At 40.2% G+C, this 25743-nt stretch overlaps 1 long non-coding RNA gene across 1 annotated transcript; it reads right to left on the minus strand.

Moving 5' to 3' along the window:
- Positions 1–2258: 2258 nt before the first annotated feature.
- On the minus strand, positions 2259–25743 carry LOC113898525. Its single transcript, XR_003512673.1, has 3 exons — positions 23276–25743; positions 6029–6095; positions 2259–2872 (listed from the first exon to the last, which is right to left on the minus strand). It is a non-coding gene; the product is annotated as an uncharacterized LOC113898525 (long non-coding RNA).

Here is a 25743-nt window from a genome sequence, read left to right on the forward strand (position 1 = left end):
CACCTCACACGTATCTTTTAACACATTTACTTCTTGTTTATACTCATGTTGTCTTCATTTTTCGAAATTATTCACTAGATCTTTGCCCCATCTTTGCATAAACCTCAGTCCAGTAGTGTATAGATCCAAATTCAGGCTTTGCCTGATAATCTGGACCCTCAGAATAATTTTCTAGCTATACTCCAAACCACAGAGTTGGGTTTCAAAAGGAACATTCTAGAAATTAACATTTGGACTGTTTGAATCGTACTGACAAATGCATTTCTCTCTTTGATGTCATGTGTTTTGGAATAAGAAATGACAAAAATCACTAATTCATATTTAACTTGCAGAATGTCTTAAAAATATTTGTTGTGCTGCAGAGCAAGGAAACACGCTGCTTGTCTGTTCTTTATGATAAGAACGTTCTTCTTTGAATTGCAATTTTACTATGTATTTATCCTTCTTATTCAAGAGCCTGTGGCGATCAGTGAGAAGAATATCTGCATCTTTGGTTTTATAGAAATTTGTGTATCAAAAATCTGCCATGGTGTAGTGCTATATCAAATAGGAATATCCAGTTCAATAGGCATTGTATATTCTTAGCATTTTCTAGTGGAAAGAAACCAAAGCACTATTTTGTTCTGGGTTCAAAATGTTTTCCAAAGAAATCTTCCATATCTCTCTTTCATTCCTACTTGACTTAATGAAGGATAGAGATGTTGCAATGTAATACCTTCTTGTATAATAGCATTAGATTAGCCTCTTCTGTAATGCTCAAAACAGTTTTCTGCTTCCTCATTTTATCATTATGTACAGCAGATTTGTGGAGTAGGACAAGACAAGCATTACTCTTATATTACAAGTAAGCACACTTAAATTTTAAAGACAAGAAGAAATTGAAAATATTAATAAGTGTGTGCATGCGTGCTAAGTTGCTTCAGTTGTGTCCAACTCTTTTCGACCCTATGGACTGTAGCTTGCCAGGCTCCTCTGTCCATGGGATTCTCCAGTCAAGAATACTGGAATGGGTTGCCATACCCACCTCCGGGGGATCTTTCTGACCTAGAGATTGAAGCCATGTCTCTTACGTCTCCTGCATTGGCAGGCAGGTTCTTTACCATTAGCGCCATCAAAAATATAAGTGAGGGCCCGCACCAAACTATTTCACAGAAGAGGGAACTTAGTAGGGAGCTGGGTCCTATAGTAGCTGACTAGGGACAGCCAGGATGTCCCTGCTGCCGCCTGAGTCACAGACAAGGAGGTCAAGCCATGGCTTGCAGGACCCTGGGATCTCAACTTGATTCAAAGGTACTCATGTACCTCACAGCATGGCATGCAGGCATGCCATTAAAAATCACTTAGGGAAACTTTACTTCTTCCTCAGCAAATGATTCAAGGATAATGTACTTTTAGTTTGTGTGTACTCAGTTCAATTTAGTTCAGTCGCTCAGTCGTGCCCAACTGTTTGCAACCCCATGAACTGCAGCACGCCAGGCCTCCCTGTCCATCACCAACTCCCAGAGTTCACTCAAACTCATGTCCATCAAGTTGGTGATGCCATCCAGCCATCTCATCCTCAGTCGTCCCCTTCTCCTCCTGCCCCCAATCCCTCCTACCATCAGAGTCTTTTCCAATGAGTCAACTCTTCGCATGAGGTGGCCAAAGTACTGGAGTTTCAGCTTTAGTATCATTCCTTCCAAAGAAATTCCAGGGCTGATCTCCTTCAGAATGGACTGGTTGGATCTCCTTGCAGTCCAAGGGACTCTCAAGAGTCTTTTCCAACACCACAGTTCAAAAGCATCAATTCTTCGGTGCTCAGCTTTCTTCACAGTCCAACTTTCACAATCCATACACGACCACTGGAAAAACCATAGCCTTGACTAGACGGACCTTTGCTTTTGAATATGCTATCTAGGTTTGTCATAACTTTCCTCCATGTCCAACTCTTAGTGACACTATAAACTGTAACCCTCCAGGCTCCTCTGTCCATGGGATTTTTCAGGCAGGAATACTGGAGTGGGTTGCCATTCCCTTCTCCAAGGGATATTCCCCACCTAGGGATCAAACCTATGTCTCTTGTGTCTCCTGCACTACAGGCCAATTCTTGACCGCTGAGGCATCAGGGAAACCCAGTGTATTTTAACTCAGTCAAATATTAAAATTTCTGGCTCTCCCCCTACTCCCCCCTTTTTTGTTTCTTCTTGTGCATATATATCTGTGTTGGGGTCAGGAAATGAAATTATAGTGTTGCTAAATATTAAGTAACATACTAGCTACAGCTAACTTGTAACTGAGTGTTTTTCCTTCCCTTCATGTTTACTGCACATATCCAGATAGTTGCTGGTGGGAGGAAATAGTGGTTTGCCCATTGAATATTATCTGAGTAACTATTCAGTGGCTGAAGCACTTTTTTTTAATTGTGATGAGTTGATTTTTGTATCAAAATCATTGTGATTATGCAAAATTAGCATCTTAAATAACACATTAAAGAGGAATGAAATCCATCGCTTTTTTTTTTTTAATTTCCAATGAGGAAAAAGACAAGCAAAATAACAACCAGCTTGGTTTTATTGAGCTTTTTCAGTTTAACTTAGTATCTTTGACCAAACGCAGAGTCGCTTGATATTTTACACATTTGCTTCAGATAACTTCCTCCCTCCCAACAGTGTGGATAAAACCCCATCCCAGGATAGGAGATTGAGAAGCCTCAGTGATCACCAGAGACAAGAGATTTGACAAGCTATAGTCATGGTCTAACTCACCAGAACAATGAGTAGGACTGTGAACATCAAGTCGTGCAGTTGGATTAGGAAACAAAAGTGATGGCCGACCAGACACAGCCCGTGGTGTCTGCCAGATGAGAAGAGAATAAAGCAAGGATCTTGGGGACCTGGTGGGAAAACAGGAAAAAGATATGAGATAATTGGATTATAGAAGAGAGATACCTGTTAAGGAACTTCACAGGAATTTAAACACAGGGCACTGCTAATCCACTCTACTAACTATTGGCTGATTTACCTACAAATGTTGTATTTAGGATGAAACTGTGGCAGGCCAGAGAGTAGGGAGCCGGGGTCCCCCCTTCCTTGCTGTGTGACCTTGGGCAAGTGCCTTTGTTCCTTCCTGGCTCAGTGTTCTCTTTTGCAAAAATAGACTGAAGTGTTTCAGAAGCCCCTTTTAATTCTAAACATTCTAAAATTCTGTGACATCTCAAAATAACCTAAAGTAATGCAAATGTCACTTTTTGGTGGCCAGCATTCAAAACAACCAAAATAGCAAGGACTGCCTACAGGCGCCAGCCAGTATTACCATGAGCCCAATCAGACACATTCATCACTAAGCAAAGAAAAATGCATCTGATCTATTCTACAGAAATCGGACCATTCTAAGGAAGAGAAATGTGTCAAAAGGTACCGGATTATGTGCTGAAATAGGAAATATTGTTCTAGTTTTAGGTGACCTTTCATAGCAAGATCATTCACTTGCTGGTTATGCTGTCAAGTAACTTACTACTGCCCTTTAAAGGTCATTGCCATGGGTGTGCCCCTGGGTGCTTCCTAATATATGTCTCTGATTTACTTCTTCCTCCTGAAATACACCCAATAATGAAGCATGTCCCCCCCAACACTCTGAGTTGGTGGGAAACATATTTCCCCATTGTAAACATTATTGCATTTAAACATATTGGTGGAGGTGGGGGAGGGAAGGAAGGACCCTTCATTCAAAACCTTTGTAACCTATACTGATTAGGGAAGTCAAAAGCAGACCCCAGTGGTACGGCAGGGGAACTCTTTTCTTGTCTGCTATAAAAGCACATGTAGGATTTGTTTGCCAGAGACTATGTATATATGTATATGTGTGTACATGTGTGTTTGTGTGCAACTTTTTGTGACCCCATGGACTGTAACCTGCCAGGGTTCTCTGTCCATGGGATTTTTCAGGCAAGAATACTGGAGTGGGTTGCCATTTCCAGGGGCTCTTCTGGACCCAGGGATAAAACCCAGGTCTCTTGCCTCTCCTACACTGGCAAACAGATTCTTTTACCGCTGTGCCACCTGGGAAGCCCTTGTATGTATATATGCATGTATGTAAACTCAGCTCCTGGTGAGCCTCCTCTTCAATCTTTTCTGGTTCAAGGTGCTGGTCCTAGAGAGGCCAAGTTACACTGAGTTCTGATTCCTTAATAAAAAGGCCAGGAGTCCATGACTGGAAACACTCCTTACGGGGAGGGGTACCTGGGGCAGGTCCAATGGCAGGTGGGGAAATGAAGAAGACGGACAGAACAGGATGCCCAGTACACCTGCCTAAAGCCAAGCTACTCGACTGAAGCTTCTCAAGAGCCCACAGGAGTAGTCCTGTGACCATAGGTAGCTTTGCACCCAGTTAGGGAGAGAGGGCGGAGAAGGCGACAGCACCCCACTCCAGTACTGTCGCCTAGAAAATCCCATGGACTGGGGAGCCTGCTAGGCTGCAGTCCATGGGGTTGCAAAGAGTCAGACACGAATGAGCAACTTCACTTTCACTTTTCACTTTCATGCATTGGAGAAGAAAATGGCAACCCACTCCAGTGTTCTTGCCTGAAGAATCCCAGGGACAGGGGAGCCTGGTGGGCTGCCGTCTATGGGGTCGCACAGAGTCGGACACAACTGAAGCGACTTAGCAGCAGCAGCAGCAGCAGGGAGAGAGGGGAACTGGAGCAGTTAGCTCATTAGGAATACATACAACATATTTGCCAAATCGCTCCTTTAGTGAGTGTGGTACTACATGGTTTCCCAAGTCACAAGTCAACCCTCATGGATTATTTTAAAAGTGACTAACAGGCAGCTTTACCTTTGACCTTATGGCTACTGTTAGTAATATGAAGCAGTAGAGAAGGAAAAATTGAACCAATATATTTCACAGGTAAGGTTGTATCTTATGAAATATAATTCATACCTATTATCACCTGAATTATTCTCTTGGTACTATGTCTCTTAAAGCAGAATTTTTAAATATTTTCATTTTCATGAATAAGTTTGTTTTTTTTTTTAAGAAAGTGTTTTTCTTCATGTAAAGCCATTTTCTTTTCATGAAATTTAATTTTAAAGGGGAAGGGATACTGAATCTCAAACCACAAGATAAGGTTCTAGAATGGCCTTCACTGCCAACTAGGTGACTTTGGCAAACAGTTCCTGGGTCTTATGTGATTGTCCTTTGTAAACCAGAGGGAAGCAAGTCACTCATATGCCTACCTAATTCTATGAGAGAGTCATAGCCTAGAAATCAATGAGATGACATTGACAATCCCAGGGCCAAACAGATGTTCCCACAGAGTTGAGGAATTTATTAATAGAAGGTATGGGGAACCAATAAAATGTCTATAAAATTAAAAATCTGAAAAGTCTGTGAGGATCTTTCCCAGGTTTCTTTCCCTACACCACTGCAGACACTTGCTGCAGATGCTTGCTACAGACACAGTTACTGGTGTTATATTGGCTTGGCTGACCAATAGTCCAACTCAAATCGGGAGCTAGGAAAGTCAGTTCCACCAATGCTCAGAGAAAGAGTATAGGCAGATTAAAGTCATAGTTACTAGTAGTTTCTCTCTACAGTAGAAGAGAAATCATTCCTGCAGGTATTTGGGGCAGTTTGAAAGGCCCTTGTGTCATCATCTTACCCAGCTTATTCTCCCTTAGTCTGACTATGACCATTACAGCAAAAGTTAAATCAGGGAAATGAGATAACTTTTTAGCAAAGACAGGAAAGTGCCAACCTGCCTGGGAGGAAAGCAATGCATTGCCCTCTGATTTACTGCTCTGTCTTTCATTCAGCACAATCAGCTTTCATGCCCAAATAATTTTGGAAGAAGTTTTGTTTTGCTTTGTTTCTGTTTGTTTTTTGGCCTCACTGCATGGCATGTGGGATCTTAATTTCCCACCGGGGATGAAACCTGCACCCACTGCAATGTAAGAGCAGAGTCTTAACCACTGGACCACCAGGGAAGTCCCTGGAAGGAAGGTATTCATTTAGGTTAATATATTCCTGGGGCTTTGGAAAAGTACCTTACCTTTGAGTCTTCAGAGCAGGTGGCATGGGTATTGACAGAAACTGTGTAGATTTGTATGTATGTGATGCTGGGTTGAGGAGAGAAAAAGAGACAGATATGGAGTTAACAAAAATTAAATCCTACTTACCAGGGACGTGAATACAGACTGGAGAATAGAGTTACTAGTCATGATCCTGGGAACTCAACAGCTGACCCTCAACAACCGGCAGGTTATATTACCAACCCACCTGTGTCTCTGCCATTTACCCCTATCAGACAAAGAAACAATATTTAAGAGTTATTGCAAGTAATAATATTTAAAGCCTTCAAATAACCCCCCAGGTGTCTTTTATTTTGAGATTCAGTCAGCCACATTCCAGGAGAAGAATCTTAGTGATTGAGAGGTATTGTTAAAATGGGGCTGTCTGCAGGTTTCCTGGTCCAAGTCATTGAAATAAGCAGCCCTGCTGAGGATGTTCTAAAAATCCACACAGCACGGGGAGGGAGAAGGTGGGATGAATGAAGAGAGCAGCACGGAAACATATACACTACCATATCTTAAATAGAGAGCTAGCGGGAATTTGCTGTATGATGCAGCGAACTCAGACCGGGGCTCTGTGATAACCTAGAGGGGTGGGATGGGATGAGAGGTGGGAGGGAGGTTTGAGAGGGAGGGGACATGTGTTTACTTATGGCTGATGCATGTTGATGTATGGCAGAAACCAACACAATATTGTAAAGCAGTTATCCTTCAATTAAAAATAAATATTTTGTAAAAAAGAAAAGGTTTAGGGAGATGCTATTTCCTTAGACTTGAAAGCAGGAAGAGTTGATCATTATTTAGCAATAAAGAGGCAGGACTCAACAGAAGAAAAAATTGCACCCCAGTCAAGTGTTTCCAAATAGGAAAAGGAGTATGTCAAGGTGGCACCCCACTCCAGCACTCTTGCCTGGAAAATCCCATGGATGGAGGAGCCTAGTAGGCTGCAGTCCGTGGGGTCGCTAAGAGTCAGACACGACTGAGTGACTTCACTTTCACTTTTCACTTTCATGCATTGGAGAAGGAAATGGCAACCCACTCCAGTGTTCTTGCCTGGAGAATCCCAGGGACAGGGGAACCTGGTGGGCTGCTGTCTATGGGGTTGCACAGAGTCAGACATGACTGAAGTGACTTAGCAGTAGTAGCAGTAAGGCTATATATTGTGACCCTGCTTATTTAACTTACATGCAGAGTACATCATGAGAAACGCTAGGCTGGAAGAAGCACAAGCTGGAATCAAGATTGCCAGGAGAAATATCAATAACCTCAGATATGCAGATGACACCACCCTTATGGCAGAAAGTGAAGAGGAACTAAAGACCCTCTTGATGAAAGTGAAAGAGGAGAGTGAAAAAGTTTGCCTAAAGCTCAACATTCAGAAAACTAAGATCATGGCATCTGGTCCCATCACTTCATGGGAAATAGATGGGGAAACAGTGGAAACGGTGTCCGACTTTATTTTTTGAGGCTCCAAATCACTGCAGATGGTGATTGCAGCCATGAAATTAAAAGAAACTTACTCCTTGGAAGGAAAGTTATGACCAACCTAGATAGCATATTCAAAAGCAGAGACATTACTTTGCCAACAAAGGTCCGTCTAGTCAAGGCTATGGTTTTCCCAGTGGTCATATGTGGATGTGAGAGTTGGACTGTGAAGAAAGCTGAGCACCAAAGAATTGATGCTTTTGAACTGTGGTGTTGGAGAAGACTCTTGAGAGTCCCTTGGACTGCAAGGAGATCCATCCGGTCCATTCTAAAGGAGATCAGTCCTGTGTGTTCACTGGAAGGACTGATGCTAAAGCTGAAACTCCAATACTTTGGCCACCTCATGCAAAGAGTTGACTCATTGGAAAAGACCCTGACACTGGGAGGGATTGGGGGCAGGAGGAGAAGGGGACGACAGAGGATTAGATGGCTGGATGGCATCATCGACTCGATGGACATGAGTTTGGGTGAACTCCGGGAGTTGGTGATGGTCAGGGAGGCCTGGCGTGCTGTGATTCGTGGGGTTGCAAAGAGCCGGACAAGACTGAGCGACTGAACTGAACTGAACTGAACAAGTGGTTCAGACCAAAGTCTTCAGGGGCCTTAGGAAGTTCCTCCAGACAAGCATCATGTGATATTATTAATAACCAGAGAACTAAACTATCCTGATTGCAGGATTATGTGGGTCAAATGTCTATAGAAGAATATGAAATCACATCATAGATTTAGGAAGATTTTATATTGTTGTGTCTTTACTTTTAGGTTGGATATTGCCTAGGACTTATCTCGGGTACTTAAATAGATCTTGATTTTTAAACCAAGATTTAGAATGTGTATATGCATGCGCAAGCATACACAGCCCTCCTAGGGACTAAGACTTCACATTCCCTAAGACACTTTAACAGATGGGAATTTTTCAGTGGGAAAATTCATGGCTGGTTAATTTGAGTCATTTATGAATAATAGTAGAGCTTCAAGCGAAGTAAAAATTCTTTGTAATTCAAGAGGTGATTGAGTCTTCAATGATCCCATGCCTTGTGTTCAACTTCTAAGAAATACTGGCTTAAAGAAGATGAGTCTATTTTAGGAAGTGTGTGAGGAGGAGTGAATCAGTTATATCCATCACTAATCTGTGCTAAGCAAAGCTACAGTCCGTCAGTTTTCTCTCTAGTTGTTTTGAAGACTATGGGAAAGAAGCATTTTTTAGTCAATACTTTTATGACTAAATCAAATAATTTTTGTTTTTACTGACAACATGATTAATCAAAGGGAAAGCATACAATGCTTTTCACTTATTCAATTGCTATTTATTGAGCACTTCCTTTGTACTGACTGATGTATCAGATAATAGGCACTCAATAGAAATTTAGATACAAACTCTGCCCTCATAGAGCTTATCAAGTAGTAGAAGAGACTGACTAGTAACCAGACAATTGCACGCAGTGTGATAATCAATAATGTGACTCCCCTTGTCTGAGAACAGCGCCCCTAAGCACAGGAGTGGACCTCAACATCTCTGTGTCCTTTAACCATCATAATCATCCCAAGGATGGATGTTCAATTTTAGCTGGCCAGGTAGAATCTCTTTCTTGTCTTTCAGGATTGGGGTTGAGAAATTCTAGTGTATCAGGGTGGATTGCTTGAACTGGATAAATAAAATCTAGGGCCACAAGGGTCTCCCTGGTGGCTCAGTGGTAAAGAATCCACCGGCAATGCAGGAGCCACAGAAGACTCAGGTTCAATCCCTGGGTCAGGAAGATCCCTTGGAGGAGGGCATAGCAAACCACTCCATATTCTTGCCTGGAGAAATCCCATGGACAGAGGAGCCTGGCAGGCTACAGTCCATAGGGTTGCAGAGTCAGACACGACTGAAGTGACTGAGCATGCATGCATGCAGGGCCATGAGAGAAGAGGTATTTTATCTGGCATGGAGCTGCCTAACAGAAAAAAGAGTGACAGGATATTGCCACACTCTGAAAAGAGGAAAAGAGGAAGACTGAGCCATCAGTAACCCCATTTTCTGATGGCTTCCCAGTCATTGAATTCATTCTCACCTTTCTTGAGGCATAAGTTTTTCAAATATGCTTTTGGGTTTCATGAGATACCCCAGCACATGTTTCTAATAATTTTTAGCTTGCTTTATTTAAAATGGGACTCCACTGATTATTACCAAAAGTATCTGGACTAAGACATGTTCATAAAGGAATTAGAATATGATGTGATGGGATCAACTAGGAAAGAACTAACTCAGTTTTATGGGAATCTGGAAGGGTTCCCAAGAGAAGTGATATCTGAGCGGAGTTCTAAAGAAAGAGTAGAAATTAGCCAGGCAGAGAGCAAGTGGGGAACAGGCAGAGTAAGTAGCTTGTGCAGAGCCCAGAGGTTGGGTAACTTGGCACAGTTTAGGAGCTACAGAGGTTCTCTGTGGGGGAAGCACTGGCAGGGCGCTATGTAGCTTTGTGGGAGGCAAGGATCAGTGTCAAGAGATGAGGCTGGAGAAGTCAACAGGCCCCACCCACACTCAGTAAAAGGCCCTTACACGAGGACATGGACTCCAGGAGTGGAAGCCACCTTAAGGTCTGTTCACCACAGACACCCTGGACTGTATTCAGTCCGGTTGCAAAAGAAAAGTTGGCCACAGAGGATCTTCTTTGGCTCAAGCCACTGTTTTATAATGAAGGGACTTTGATCTTGGTAAAATTCTAGAAACTGAAGTCTACCAGGAAATATTTATGCAATATCAACCAGTATCGTATATTCTACTTTTCCACAGATGTCATATTTGCTGTGCCTTGTGATCAAAGGTAACATTATGATTAGAAAGGGTACGATTAATTAAATTATGCCAGACCATGTTCAGAGGACTTCTGAAAACAAATGCTCAAAGTTGGCAGGGTCTTTCCTGAATGCTTAGTAATTAAGACATCTTAAAGTCTTTTTTCTCCAATTTACTATGTTGTGTGTTATTTTTCTCTTCATTAGGTTTATCTGTATATTTTATACAGATACAAATAGTAGAGACAGGCCCACCTGTGTTTAGTGTGCTTTGTGTGATGTGTAACGCACCATCAGGGAGTTTAGGTCTCTATTACATGCCATCTGGTGATTCAGTGATATGTATGTGAATAAACAGTGACTCTGCTGTTTAACTACTTAGTATGTGCATTTAATTAAGTGCACAAATTCTTACAGGCATGTGGTTAAAGGGGCTTTGGCAGATTTCCCCTCCGGAGGGCTTGGCACTATGTAGCTGAAACTCTCACTGGCATTGGAATTCCAAACATGCCTGCATTTGCGACAATAAGTAGTGCTTTAATATCATCCAGGCCTTTATCATCTCACATTTCAGTTTATAGCCCAAGCAGTTTAATAACTCACACTGAAACAGAGTCTAGTTATTGTAGATGTACTGTGTCTGTCTGCTTTATACAAAATTATCAGTTATGAACCCCAAAAAAGGGATGACAAAGGCAACCCAATGACATGGTATTTAAAAAAAAGAAACCTACCAAAATAAAATGTCTTTTTCTAAAATGTGATGACCAAAACAGGGTACTTTGGAATTCAAAGTGTTTCAGACTGATTGTGTGTATGTGTGTGTGTGTGTGTGCATTTTTTAAATGGGCACCTTTACCAGTTCAGTTCAGTTCAGTCACTCAGTCGTGTCTGACTCTTTGTGACCCCATAAATCACAGCACGCCAGGCCTCCCTGTCCATCACCAACTCCTGGAGTTCACTCAGACTCATGTCCAATGAGTCAGTGATGCCATCCAGCCATCTCATCCTCTGTCGTCCCCTTCTCCTCCTGCCCCCAATCCCTCCCAGCATCAGAGTCTTTTCCAATGAGTCAACTCTTCACATGAGGTGGCCAAAGTATTGGCGTTTCAGCTTCAGCATCATTCCCTCCAAAGAAATCCCAGGGCTGATCTCCTTCAGAATGGACTGGTTGGATCTCCTTGCAGTCCAAGGGACTCTCAAGAGTCTTCTCCAACACCACAGTTCAAAAGCCAGTAGATAGTCTTAAATCCCATTTGAAGTGGTACAGGGGACAGGGAGAATGACCAGGAAGAGACCACCTCTGGCTTTCACACCTTCTCTGATTTGGGAAGAATGAATATTTCCTAGGCCTCAGTTCATCTCTGACAATCATATTCCCTGAAAAAATGCAAAGTAAAAGGAAATATAAACGAGCTGTGATAGAATGTCCCATTTGACTTGGTCTTTAGACATCAAGACATCTGGTGACTAAATGCTTTGCTTAACTTCTCAGTAACTTGTTTGTGATTAACAAAGGTCGGGAAGGGATGCAGATTGGAGTGCAAGAAAGCCCCTCTGGGTGTGAGCATCTGAGGAGGTCAGTGTGAAAGCAGCAGGAACACCATGTCTTCCAAACGGGCAGGTATTTATCTGTCTGTTGTTGGCTAAGAGCTCCCTGTGGGAAGGCTGCAGCAGCAGCTGTGGGCTTGTAACCACGGTGTGTTAAGGGACTTGCTGAATAAATTCCTAATTAAGCCAAAGAATGAAGAGACGGTGGATTTATCTTTCTCTCTGGCAGAGGACAATGGGTTGGAGAGAAAAAACTTGTCTAGTGTAAGAGAGAGACATTGCCATGTAAACTGCATCACTTAAAAATATATATTTGATGCTTGTTGTATTCCCAGTGCCTCTTTTCTATTGTATTTTATTTCTGGAGACCATGAATCCCAGAACAGATACCTAAGGGCCTTATTGGCAGTTCAGGAGCTGAGAAACACTGTGTCTTTTAGAATAGTGGTCCCTAATCTTTTGCCACCGAGAACTGATTTCCTGGAAGACAGTTTTTCCATGGATGGGGGAGTGGAGTGATTCACGCACATTACACTTATTGTACACTTTATTTCTATTATTATTACATCAGATCCTCAGGCATTAGATCCCAGAGGTGAGGTTGGGGACTCCTGTGTTAGAACATCATTGTATCTGATAGGAAGTGTTCAGATAATACTCAAATACCAAATATTGTCCCTCAGAATATCAGCTGGTTTTTTCCCCCTTAACTCCTGTCCTTCTTCTGCTCACTACCAGGAAAGGAATAAATATAACGTCTGTATTTGCTGGTCCATGACCTGACCTCACACAACTCAGACTTTCACCTCCATCACCTTCTTGAAAGTTCCCCTAATCATGGAAACTCACTGCTTCCCTCTCTAGTCATTCTCCTTGATCACTCTGCATATCAGACTCCACAACCACTCCTCCTCCTAAAAAACCTTTCCCTGGGCTCCCAGGACGGGGCAGCCCTGCCCCAGGAGGCCTCACGTATCTCTTGTGTGTGTACATGTGTGCTCAGTCATGTCCAACTCTGCGAACCAATGGACTGTAGCCCACTAGCTCCTCTGTCCATGAGATTCTCCAGGCAAGAATACTGGACTGGGTTGCCATGCCCTCCTCCAGAGGATCTTCCCAACCCAAGGATCAAACCCACATCTCTTATGTCTCCTGCATTAGCAGGTGGGTTCTTTACCACTAGCGCTACCTGGGAAGCTCCATACATCTCTTACTCTCCTCTAAAAACCTTGTTAATGTGGATGCCTCTTTCCTATTGGTTAAGTTTATGGCTTACATGGGAGTCTCTTCTTTTCCCTGGCCCTTCATCATCTCATCTGCTCTCCTGAAACTATAGCCATTTTTTCAGAAATTCAATCTCATCCTCTCACTTGCACCCCTGAGCCCCCTTTCCATCCCCTGAGCATACAGTTGGTGCCTAACACTCTGCATATGTAGAAACTGAACTCATCTCGAGGCAGGTCACCCTTGTCTCTTTTCCCCAACTATCTGATTGCCTAGAGGCCATGAGAACTCCTGATTGACAGAAGGCACGAGGTCAGACGTCATGCTCCTTTCCAGTGACCTGGTGCAGAACATGGGGATGCCAAGGATCCCTCCCTTCCTGGGAGAGGCTAAAGGAGCCTCAGTGACTTTGCCAGATTTTTCTGAGGCTGCAGTCCAAGCACCTCCCACCCAACTGCCCCTCACTTGCTCCTCCCCTTGGAGTCAGACAATGGTCATAGTCTCCCAGCCTCCCTAGACTTTCTCCCCAGACACTTCCTCTCAGGCATTTTCTCTCACAAATCTTTGCATGTTTAATCCTGTCTTGGCATTTGATTCTCAGAGGATCCAAACTCACATACATTCCTATCCAGATGGACTATAGAATATCTTCATAATGATCCTTACAGATATTTTTTCCTTTCCATTCCACAAATCTGTATTAATTTCTTAGGACTGCTAGCACAAACTGTGTGTGCCTTGAACAATGGAAATTTATTGTCTCACAGTTCCGGAGGCTAGAAATCTGAATTAAAGTTGTCAGTAGGTTTGGGTCTTTGAGCTGGGGGTGGGGGCAAAGGAAGCATCTGCTCCGGGGTTCTTCTCGGTTCTAGTGACAGCCAGCAATCCCTGGCATCTCTTTGGCTTGTCAATATTTTTTCACTTGATAACCAATTAGCACTGAAATTAGAAAGTTCATACAAATCGTAAATGTTCTGCACTTTGAATAACTTGACAATAAAAATGTTTTGAATCAGAGTTAACCTAAAATCATAAAAACCTATGTTTCATGATCACTGAGCTTTTGGGAGCCAATAAGCTATCATTATTGCTTCTTCCTAGAAAACTTTGAACATACTCTCAAACCATTGGTTAAATCTAGGTATGCAGGCTGGGGATGGTCCAGGTGTGGTTAAGAGCGTAGCCTCTCTTGGTGGCTCAGACAGTAAAGAATCCGCCTGCAATGTAGGAGGCCTGGGTTTGATCCCTGGGTGGGGAAGATCCCCTTGGAGGAGGGCATGGCAACCCACTCCAGTATTCTTGCCTGGAGAGTCCCATGGACAGAGGAGCCTGGTAGGCTGCAGTCCATGAGGTCACTAAGAGTCGGACAAGACTGAGCGGCTTCACTTTCACTTTTCACTTTCATGCATTGGAGAAGGAAATGGAAACCCACTCCAGTATCCTTGTCTGAAGACTCCACATGGACAGAGGAGCCTGGTGGGCTACAGTCATGGGGTCGCAAAGAGTCGGACACGACTGAGCAACTAAGTACAGCACAGCATTCCCTTCCATATCCTGTTACAAGTTCATGGCAAAGCATGCTTGATGCCCAGTTCCCTGACAATTCGTTGCTCTTTGTAGAAACACCTGAAGGATGTGTTTTCATTCCTTTCAGAATCTTGTTAGCATCTTCCCCTTTGTGCTTGCCTGTGGGTATATGTCAGTGACTTGGGGCAAAACGAGCTCACAGGAGATTTTGCAAGATGGTACCATCTTGTTGAAGTCACTTCTCATACAAAATCCCTTTACGTCATAAATAAATTAAAACTTGGTTTGAAAAGCCTAATAATGTTCACTGAGAAAATCCAGGCAGTAAAGAGGATGGGACAATCTAAGAACCGCTATAATTGTCCTTAGGTGATAACATCTTAATCTCTACTCCTTTCTTCTTTTCCTAGGTAAGTGGTGTTTTCTCTTCGTTGCTTCAGGGAGTGGTGATTTGTCTGGTAAGTGTTCGTTTTATTGTGCTGCGTGGTGTTGCTTCAAAGCTGCATGTGAATTGCCTGAGAGAACCAAATAGCAAACCTGAACACGTGAGGGGGCTTTGGACATGCTTTCTATTTAAAGTGCTGGTATGTGTTCAATCTTTTTTAGATTAAAGTTTTTCCCTGAGATCGTACTTTGGAGTTGCGTCATAGCATACATTGTTTTCCAGTCTGGAGAAGGGCCTAAAAGTTGACTGAGTGTGGATGAAAACTTGGCTTTCATAAATTATTTTTGTGTTGTTTTCTTTTCTTTTTTTTTGCTTTTACTTCTTTCTGCCTTTATTGACTATTTTTTGACTGCCTTCCATTCAAATTTTGATCAAATATAAAACTCCACGTACAGGCATTTTGCTCAAGTTTTTGCTTGCATTGTGTCGTGTTATTATAGTCTTTTAGGTTAATCGTTGCCAAGAACCTCCTTAATCTGGTATCCTGCAGTAGAAGAGCTCTTTCCTCTGTAGTGTTTTGGATGGTCCATGGGTACTCTGCACAATGTGGTGATTAAATCCTACTTTCCGAAAGCATGTTTATTAAGTTACTGAAATTGATATGTCCCTACCTCTTCTCGTGATTGTGACACAGACACAGTATTTTACAGATGTCCTTCTCTAAGTTAGTTACTGAGAGTGTTGTTTTTCTAGGTATGTTGTTACTGCCAAGATTTTGCCTTTAAAAGAATGGCTGAGGAAGAATCCAGAAGGGAAATGAGAAACAGGGGAAAGAACAAAAGCCCTTTGATTTGTAAATCAGATTTCATAGCAGAATATACACAACTTCGGGTGGTTTTATTCTAGTTTTATGATAGTGGACTTCCACTTTGAGATAGCAAGGAAAACGCTGGACTACATTGTCTATTGCATTTAACATGGGAAATTAGGGCTTTCTGTGTCTAACATGGACTTGATTTTCTTATTAGCTATTGGTTCAGGTTATTGGTTTTGTTAGAAGTTGTTGTTGCTATTGTTGAGTTGTTGTGTCTGACTCTTTGTGACCCTATTGTTAGAAGTGATTGTTCCTTGAAACAGTAGCTTTGGTTCCACTATATTTTGTTATCTACTCCTTCACACTGTTTATTTAAAATGTCTTGCTTTCATATTAATTAATTGAACTGAGATATATATGTTGATTAAAGAGTATTTTATTTAAGCATTTAGGTTTATCTGGTTTTTGGCTTTTGATAATCTCATCTTAAATATGTTTGACTTGTGTTTATGTGTGTTTAATAGAACGTGTTTGAAGAAGGGTACCCAGAGGTGAACTAAATTGCTCTTGAAACATTTAAAAGACTGTAGATGTTGCTTTAAATAACCTGTATGGGATGTTGACCCCATGCTGTTTTCAGTCTGGCAACAGAATTTTTCTATTAAAGGTTCTGGATTAAAAAGATCAGAAAACAGGAGACAGAAAGATGGAAGGGTGAGGAAGGTTAGATTTCAAACTTGCATAGGCCATTCCCCAGACTTTGAAGCCTTGCAGAGACCCACAGACATGTGAACCAAGACATTATTTGAACAGCTTGCTTAACAACGGGCTGAATAGTGAACCACATTTTAAATTGACAAAGTTAGCCCATGCTGGGAGTTTTTATTCTTTGCCTTTTGACCTTATTGGATGCCATAAATGAAATATAGTGGTACAGATTTGAAAAGGCCTGAGCTTCTTATTTACACTCCTGTGCTGGGGGGAAAAATACAAGAGTGAACAAATACATTATATTTAACTCTACCCCCTAACTCAGGCAACAGTAATATAAAGACACTTTGTTTCCAGTGTATAACCCCATTTTGGTAAGAGAGCTTCTTTTGTTATTTTTAAATTCTTCTCATTTTATTCAGGTAAGCCACCCAGAAAGGTCAAATCTGGAGAAGTCGCTGAGTTTTCTTTTCACTATAAAGAGAACCTGCAAATATCTTGCTTGAGACAAAGTCTATTTTAACTTGGCTTCATGATTTATATTATATGTCTTTTATGAACATCTTCCACTTTGAAATAAGAGGTACTAGAGTTTCTGCCAATGAATATGTCCAAGATGTCATTATTTTTCTTATTAAAAAATGCCAGCTATCTGTAACATATAATGACCATAATGAATTTCCACTGTTGGGTAAAAGTAACTGTGTGATTATGTGAGTGATAATTGCACAACACTCATTTCTGTGTTGATTGAAAATTCTCTTCTGGCACTATAAGCTAAGAGATACCATACCTCTTCAACATGAAATGTTTAATTATGCTAGGTACATTCTGTAATAGAAAATTTATTATATAATCCAAATATGATCAATATGTATAGAATTGGGCAGAATTATGAAAAAGCATTATAATTAATATTGTTGCTGTATGTGTGAGTACCATGCTTATAATATATAGTAAAATATAGAAATATAATGTGTCCTTGTCCTCATGAAGCTATATTATCAAAAGCAGACACAGGACATCCTAGCTTTAAAAAAGATAGATAACAATACAAAATAGAATATGAAACATGGTATAGAAAACAAGTGTCTTAGGACAATGAAAGGTGCTGAAAATTTGCACATAATTATGGGGTCGCACAGAGTCAGACACAACTGAAGTGACTTAGCAGCAGCAGCAGCTATGCTGAGAAAACCCTAGTTTATTTTTCTAAGACTGATCTGATCATTTTGAACTGTTACCATACCAGGTAGGGGGCATTTCAGACTCGCCAGTTAAACATGTCTCAACCTCTTCTCATTTAAACAGTCATGGATAAGTAGGTGAGACTCAACGTCCTATAGATTCTGGCCCAGGTAATACCTGCTCTTTCTACCCCAACCATCACCCTTAGCATGGTTGGGTGCGTGGGAGGCTTGAGGCATTTTCTCTTGGTATTATGCTGGCTCACATGTGGGCACTGGCTGGGGCCCACTGAATTGTATCTAGGTTTGCGTGTGGCAGACAGGCTGCTGCTGTGAACTGTGGGTTTTGCCTTTGGGGGCTTGGCATATCCTCCTGAGGTCTAGCTGACTCACGGTTGACCCCTAACTGGTCTGATCACTCAATAGCCAGGGTGCAGGGATGGTTTGAGCTGGAGATATGTTAGCCAGTGCCATTAGCTGCCTTCGCCACTTTTCTGATGGAGTGCAGGGGAACTTTGGAATATCTTCCCAAAGGTACCCAGGTTACTTGGATTCCCTCATTGTATCCAACCATTTGGACTTCCCAGATTGTTCCGGGCACCCTGCGAAATTGGCTGTCCCCCAAAACCCATATAGGAAGCAAGATAAAGCCTCTGTACACTCAGCACACTCTCATGCAATCTAACACATCTACCTGCTGGGATTTTGAAATAAAGAAAGAAAATCAAGACATCTTTCTCTGCTTCCCTTACCTCCACAACTTTCTCTTCCATAGCCCTGCAGTAGTGTTCTACCTTCTTTCCATTACACTGAGTTCTCTCCACCTCTGGTATATAATAAAGTCCTAGATCTAGTAGCCAGGATTGGCTCTCAACAGGCCAAATGAGAGTGAACGGGACTGTAAACAACTCTTCCCTTTATCAATTCTGACCTTCATGACTGTTGACTCAAGACTTGATTTTGGTCATCAGAAGCTGAGTGTTATTCTTTCTTTTCTTCCTCTTCCCCTTCCTTGCTTTTTTTCTTTCATTCCTACTAAAGCAGCTCTAATGACTTCCGTACGTTACACAGGTTGTTGCTTCGGGCTCACTAGTGAGCAAATTATATATACAGAAATGCAAACAAGGAAAGCATGTTAAATGTGTCTACCACAAAGAAAAAACAAACAAACAACAATGAAATAAGAGGGAGGGGGGAAAAATGCATCTTCCGTATTGTGTCCCCTGCAAGGAGATTGGTACAAGTTCAGCAAGATTGTATGTTTGATAAACAAAGAAAACATTAGACATCATTTACTATTGGACACATTGTGTTAGAAGCATCTAGAGGGAGTGAGCCTAGAATGAAGGGGAATTTGGATGGTTGGCCAAGGGTGTCAACCATACACAACCTCATTTTCAAGGTGATTTTAGCAAAACAGTAGTCCAATGAGATGTTTCAAGAGATACAGAACAAATCTATCTGAGGTGGCTACGTACCATGTATCCCCCTTGGAGACTTGTAATATATGTCAGCACGTTAATATTTCAGATAATTCCTGCCGTGTAAGGGACGCATATCACATCATTTAACCCCTGTTGGACATATTTATATAATAATAACAACCCAGAAAACTCTCTTTGACAACCACTGCTCAGGTACAATGATGAAGCTGGGAATAGTTTTTGGTGGGAACTAACGTAAGGAGAATAGGGCTTTAGCAACTTCATTCCATTTTTATTGAGGACTTACTGTGTCCAAGGCATCCTGAAGTTAATCAGCCCAAAAAGTGTCAAACTGATTCTTGGGGATTTAGAATTTCTCAAAATTGCCACCTTTCTATTGAAGAAGTGTAAAATATTAACAGTTTGCTTTATAGTGCAAATAAAACAGTCTGCTTTTATTTGAAATCTCAGGATAATCACAGAATCCCTCAAAGTAATTGCTTATGGTAAATGGCTACTATATTTCCTTGCCTGGGTAGAACTGATGTATTAACAGTGATAGCGATCAATTTTATTCAACATTTTAAACAGATCATTAAGATATTCCAAAATAGTCTTTCATGGTAATATTGTTTAAGCCTTTTTGGTGATCTCTGAAAGGACTTATATGAAATAATACTTGGGGAGGCCTACATTTCATCTTATAATGAATTATCTCCCTTTTTAATTGAAAATGTTACAACTCTTTATGTTAATCGTGATAGAATGCCTCAGAGGACTTTTTTAATTATATTTTTATGACTTGACCAATTTTATGTTTTAATTTTTAATTTCTTTCTCCTTTCTTCATATAGCGTTCTTCTTTTTATGGGCTTTTATCTTCACTGAGTAACCTGGCATATTCAAAACATCCTACAGTCAATGTCAATGGCCCTAAGGTGTCAAGAGCTCCAAATTTATTCAAGGGCACTTTATTTGTCAATAATCACTTTGTCCTCATTTTTTAACTGTAGTACATTAAAAAAATAATTACATTTTTAAAAATCTTTGTACAACTTGGGAGTTCACTGTAAATTCTTGCTTTATCAAAGGTTTTATTTGGCTATAACTTCTCTAGTTTGGGGGTTGGAGATCCCAGTTCGATTCCTGGGTCAGGAAGATCCCCTGGAGAAGGGATAGGCTACCCATTCCAGTGTTCTTGGGCTTCCCTTGTGACTCAGCTGGTAAAGAATCTGCCTGCAATGTGAGAGACCTGGGTTCAATCTCTGGGCTGGGAAGATCCCCTGGAGAAGGGAAAGGCTACCCACTGGCCATTCCATGGACAGTCCGTGGGGTCACAAAGAGTCGGACACGACTGAATGACTTTCACTTTCTCCAGTTTTTAAACTTTTTTCTTTTTCTCTTATTTTGGCCATGTCAGCCATATGGGGCCATTTGGCTATCAGAAGTCCAGTCAGGAAAAATAAATGGAAATGAAATATGAAGATAAAGGCTCGCAGGGACAGATCAAAAGGATCATGCAGTGGTGGGGCTGAAAAGGACCTTAGAGCATCCAGTAGAGTTAGAGAAATTTACTCCATGTTTTATTTACAGTATAATGAGAATGAAACATTAGGAAGGTGAAATGTCTTGTCCAAGTTCAGCCCTATCTATTGGGTCCCAGTTCAGTTCTCTTCCTGTTGCATCAAGCAGAGTTTTAAAGACATTTGAAATTATGTATTTTAATGGGATTTGGGTATGACCTATGGTAATTTCCAATTCTGCTTATTTTTGATTGTTAAAACCAGCTAAAATATATAACATAAATATACTTCTATTCAGCATGATAATCTTCCTTCATTAAGCTAACACAACATATGTTATAGGTAAACACTCTCATTATTTGAATTAAATAATTACATGGATAATATCTTAATTCCCCAAAATGGGTCATAACATACCCCATGGCTTATTTGTCCATCTACACATATGTTTTTGAGCACTCAATTTTAAGTACAATACATTTTGGTCATTTACGTGCCAAGGAATGACCTATAATCATGATGAAAATTGGGCTTTACATTGCAGTGAATTATCCTCATTTGCTAGAAAAAATTACAACTTGAATCCACTTTTATCATAAAACAACTTGAAAGAAAACGTGATTATATTTTTATCGGTAAACCTTTTGGAAGCTTCACGGATAAAACAGCTTAACAGCAGCTTGTGACAGTGTTAAGCTGCCAGAGAGACATCTCAGAATGGGTCATAACATACCTCTACACCAATGTAACTTACACTGTACTTTGAAGGAGTGGATGTGGCCTATGTTTTATTCTTTTTATTTTCACTGAGTTATTTTTATTCAATACAGAAAGTCATGGTTTTATCACCTGTTTTCCATTTCAATTGTATTGAATTCCATTTAATGAGTGAAATGGCCTGTATTTCTGCATTTAAATTTAGAAAGTGCTTTCTGAAAGTGATCAAGTTCATGTTATCAAAATATCAGATTAAAAACAGCAACCTAATCATGAGATATTTGATACCATCTTCATGTCAGGTATGTTTGCATTTTGAGGGGTTAGCTAGGAGTTTTCCCAGACATGGAGACAATTTTATGAAATCCTAGAATTATTTAATAGAAGGCTTACAGGTAAATTTTATAACTTTAAATAACAATGGACAAGCATTGCAGATGGAAGGTTTTAACTCCATAAAGCCTAATTTTAATAATGATATTTAATTCCACTTGTTTGAAATTAACAAAGAGTAAGTTAGAGGTGACTTTATCTTGTTAAATTGTAGATCTTAATTTTGATTGCAATTCACCTGAGAGCACTTAGCACAAGTATTTACCTGAGTTAATTTACACCATTTACACCTCGACTATAATGGATTAAAAATCTACGTTTTTATATAAAAACAGTTGTCATGTATAAATATTTTATTACTTGTAGATAATATTTCAAGGCAATTGTGTATTTCATTTTTTTGCCCCAGTAAACTCCAAAACCTAACGCTTTTGTTTAATATAAAAATTAAGGTTTCAGAATCACCATGGTGATTGTATACTATGGAAAAATGTATTACTTCATAGATTTTAAATTGCTCAAGGGTACAAAGAAATATTAAAAAGTAATTTCATAGATCATAACAAAGCCAACATTTTATATTGTTTTTCACAAAATTTAAAATTAATTTGAACAGCTAAGTCTATTAACATCAAAGAGTAAATCTATTTCAGTGAAAAATTATTTTCATATGTAAGCTTTTTTATGAAACAATTTTATGAAGAATATTAATGAAAAATTTTTCTTACATATTGAATCATTTACTTATTTGATATGTTTTCTTGGAAAGCAAATACATTTTCCTGATTATGTCCCTCTGAGGAGATATTAAAAAGTCATGTATAATATTTTTGTTTTACAACCAGTGATACAGCATTTGTACAGTTATCTCTGAGAATTTCATTCTGGTTGCCTCTGCACTAATGAGATGCTTCTAGGTATAGATACTCTCCACTACATGGAGAGCATAAGCGACACAACACCTTTGCTCATATTCAGTTGAACTTATTTAATTTTGCAGCCAAATGCACCACACTCCAGTTCCCATAATCCCATTTTTGTCCCTTTTCAACTGCGTTGTTGATGGACAGGGAATTTGTCTTTACTTATTCTTGAGTCTCATTCTCTACCTTAACCCATCTTATAAGCAGATTTGACTGCATTTGACGTTCAAAGTGCAGAGAATTTCATTACCAAGTTAAAGATATAATTGTTATCAGTCATTTAATCAATTATCAAGTGCCACCACCAAGCAGACCACAGATAGTATTGTCCAGATATGCACATTTTAATCAAAAAGGAAAATATGTGCTTTTCTCCACCATAAAGAGAGAAGGAAATTTTCAAGAAAAAATCCATGTAGACACTTTACCTAAAACTAAAAGAACCACAGGTTTTTTTGCCTAGAGAATCCCAGGGATAGGGGAGCCTGGTGGGCTGCCGTCTATGGGTTGCACAGAGTCGGACACGACTGAAGTGACTTAGCAGCAGCAGCAGCTGGTATTTTTAGTTAAGTTTTGTCTTTTTTCACAACATAAAATTCATAAATAGTTTTCTTTCTATTAAGAATTCTAGTGAAAAGTTGAAACTCACCTGAATGCCAGGATGAGATCTGCAGCTCAAAGTCATCTCCTCCCTTCTCCTTCCATCTGCTCCTCAGTAGATCAGAAGCACAGTTTGGCTATCCTGGACGTGGGAAACTATCCAGTTCCTTTCCATTGACTCTCCAGCCCAGTTGTTTTTTTTTTCTTCTCTGACCCACACGTGATTAGGGACGTCTGGGTCCCTTGGCATATTCTCGGTTGAAGGAAAATTTGACAGTCCTTAAATTCCACACTAGTGTCTTTGTGAGTTTCCAAGGAATACAAAGCAGACCTTTCCCTGGAGCTTAGCTTGGAGAGGTTTCTCCTGTCTGCATCCTTCAATGCACAATTTATGTCTTTGTGGAAGTGCTGAGGGAAGAAAGCCAAGTTTTTCTTTGCTTCTTTCTGCTGCAGTGCAAACTCATTCACAAAGTGTGCCCTGCTCTGTCTTAGTTTCCAAGGGCAGAGCCTGGTGGACTTGTTCCAAGTCAGGGGCTACATGATTGTGCTTTCAGGCATTGCTGCTCCTCTGCTTCTGTACCAAAGAATGGCAGATTTAATCTAATTGAATTCCACTGCAGTGATTTATTTATGTTTTGCTCAAGGAGTATTCCCATTACTTAAGTCTGGCATTTGAAGTGAACTATGGATAGTGTTATATATATAATGAATACTGTTAAGGATACAAGTTCTTACAATCTGTAACCAGTGAACGTTCACTCCTTGTTTCATAGATTGAAATAAATATCAAGAGCTGTAGGTATTACAGTATGTTTTGATGACTTTTGTTGATCCAGTAATAAAAGTGACTCTGTTGTTGGGCTTTACCCCGATAGGTGACTGTCTTAGCATTGATAGAAACCTCGGAAACAACCCAGGTAATATTTAAATTGGCAAGTTTTGCTCTAGCCTTAAGAAACAAACCAAACCATAATTACTAATGTATTTGCAGGTAAAAACTATTCGCATCCACATTAACTTAACTATTGAAAAGTTTGGTGGTAAACCATGTCCTCCAGGGGAAAGTCTGTAATGTATTAGATAAAATAACCATTTAGAAATTAGAATGCTGCAGTTATATAAAGTTGTGAAATTTATATGAAATGTAAAAAAGTTTACCTAAAGCTAACTAGCAGATTGAATCATGCAAAAATGCCAGTATACAACTGTGTTTGATCTGCAAGATGGAAAGATCATACCTTCAACCTGACAAGCAGGAGTTACACTGTCTAGTAGAATTTTAACTTACTGTGGTAACTATTGTTTAAATTTTAAAGGGTAATGACTGTCACATTATGATTTCACTAATGGAGACTTGGCATATCCTTTATAATTTTCTCTTGGGGGAAAAAGAAGGCATTGGATCATTGTTGTCAATGCCGGGCTTTCTTCTAATTATGTCTCAGTCCCAAATCCCCAAATCTAAAGTGCTAGTCTAGCATTTTGGAATAATTTAAGAGAAAACCAAAGGCCTTCTGAATGTTACATATTTTACAGCTATCTCTCTGAATCAAGTGTAACATAAAAATGTGACCCCGATATTAAAACTGAAATAATTGCCTTTGTTGAAGTATCAGAATGAAGTGTCCCTAATTATTAACTCATCGAATTCCTCCTCAATGCCTTAGGCAGAAGCAGCTCTGGTTTTTGAACAGGTAGAACGCCTCTGTTTTTCTGTCAGAAGAACTGTAGCACTGTAACAAAGCATTTTTAGCCTGTAAATCTGTAAAGTGAGCTACAGGATTTGAAAAGCAAAAACAGTTCTGAAATATACAGAGTAGCTTACATTCCATGTCTGGGATAAAGTACATATGACAAAATAATATCAAGGTCATACTATGAACATTTGGAATATAGAAATATGTTCATAGAAAGACGTTATGGGCATTGTTTCTTAACTAATATCAGATATTGTCATTTTCTGGAAATAGTAGATATGTATACAAATCTAATCACCTGACCCATCTCATTTTTGCATTATGGCTCCAGCTGAATTTTTTGATAGAATTATACATACATTACCACCAGCTGCCTCTTCTTAGTCTTAAGTATAATTCCATTTAGGGACTCTGTTATTGTATCAAAACAGAATAGAAATCCAGTTATGTAGTTCAAGAGTCTTCACAACTGGTACTCTTTGATTGTGCATTGTGTGAACCACTCCTCTGATGAAATTCTTGATTCATCATTATGTCCTGGTCTTATTTTAGCATCCTTGAACAGCACCTGCCTGAAAGTGACTGCGATAGTTCCAGTTGTATGAGCACCGTGTTACTAGGGTATGAGCAGAGAATTTTATAACTGGGAAGAGCCTCTTACAGTGAGAACAACTGCAGCTCAGAAGGTCACACCCAGTCACACAACTACTTCCTGGCATGATTAGAGTTCTTTCTGTTCAACCTTAATTCCTTGCCTCACATGTATGTAGGTTTATTTATTTATATTTTTTGGATGTGCTGCATCTTCATTATGGCACAA

This window comes from Bos indicus x Bos taurus, chromosome 9, assembly GCF_003369695.1.
Source record: "Bos indicus x Bos taurus breed Angus x Brahman F1 hybrid chromosome 9, Bos_hybrid_MaternalHap_v2.0, whole genome shotgun sequence".
Classification (NCBI taxonomy): Eukaryota; Metazoa; Chordata; class Mammalia; order Artiodactyla; family Bovidae; genus Bos; species Bos indicus x Bos taurus.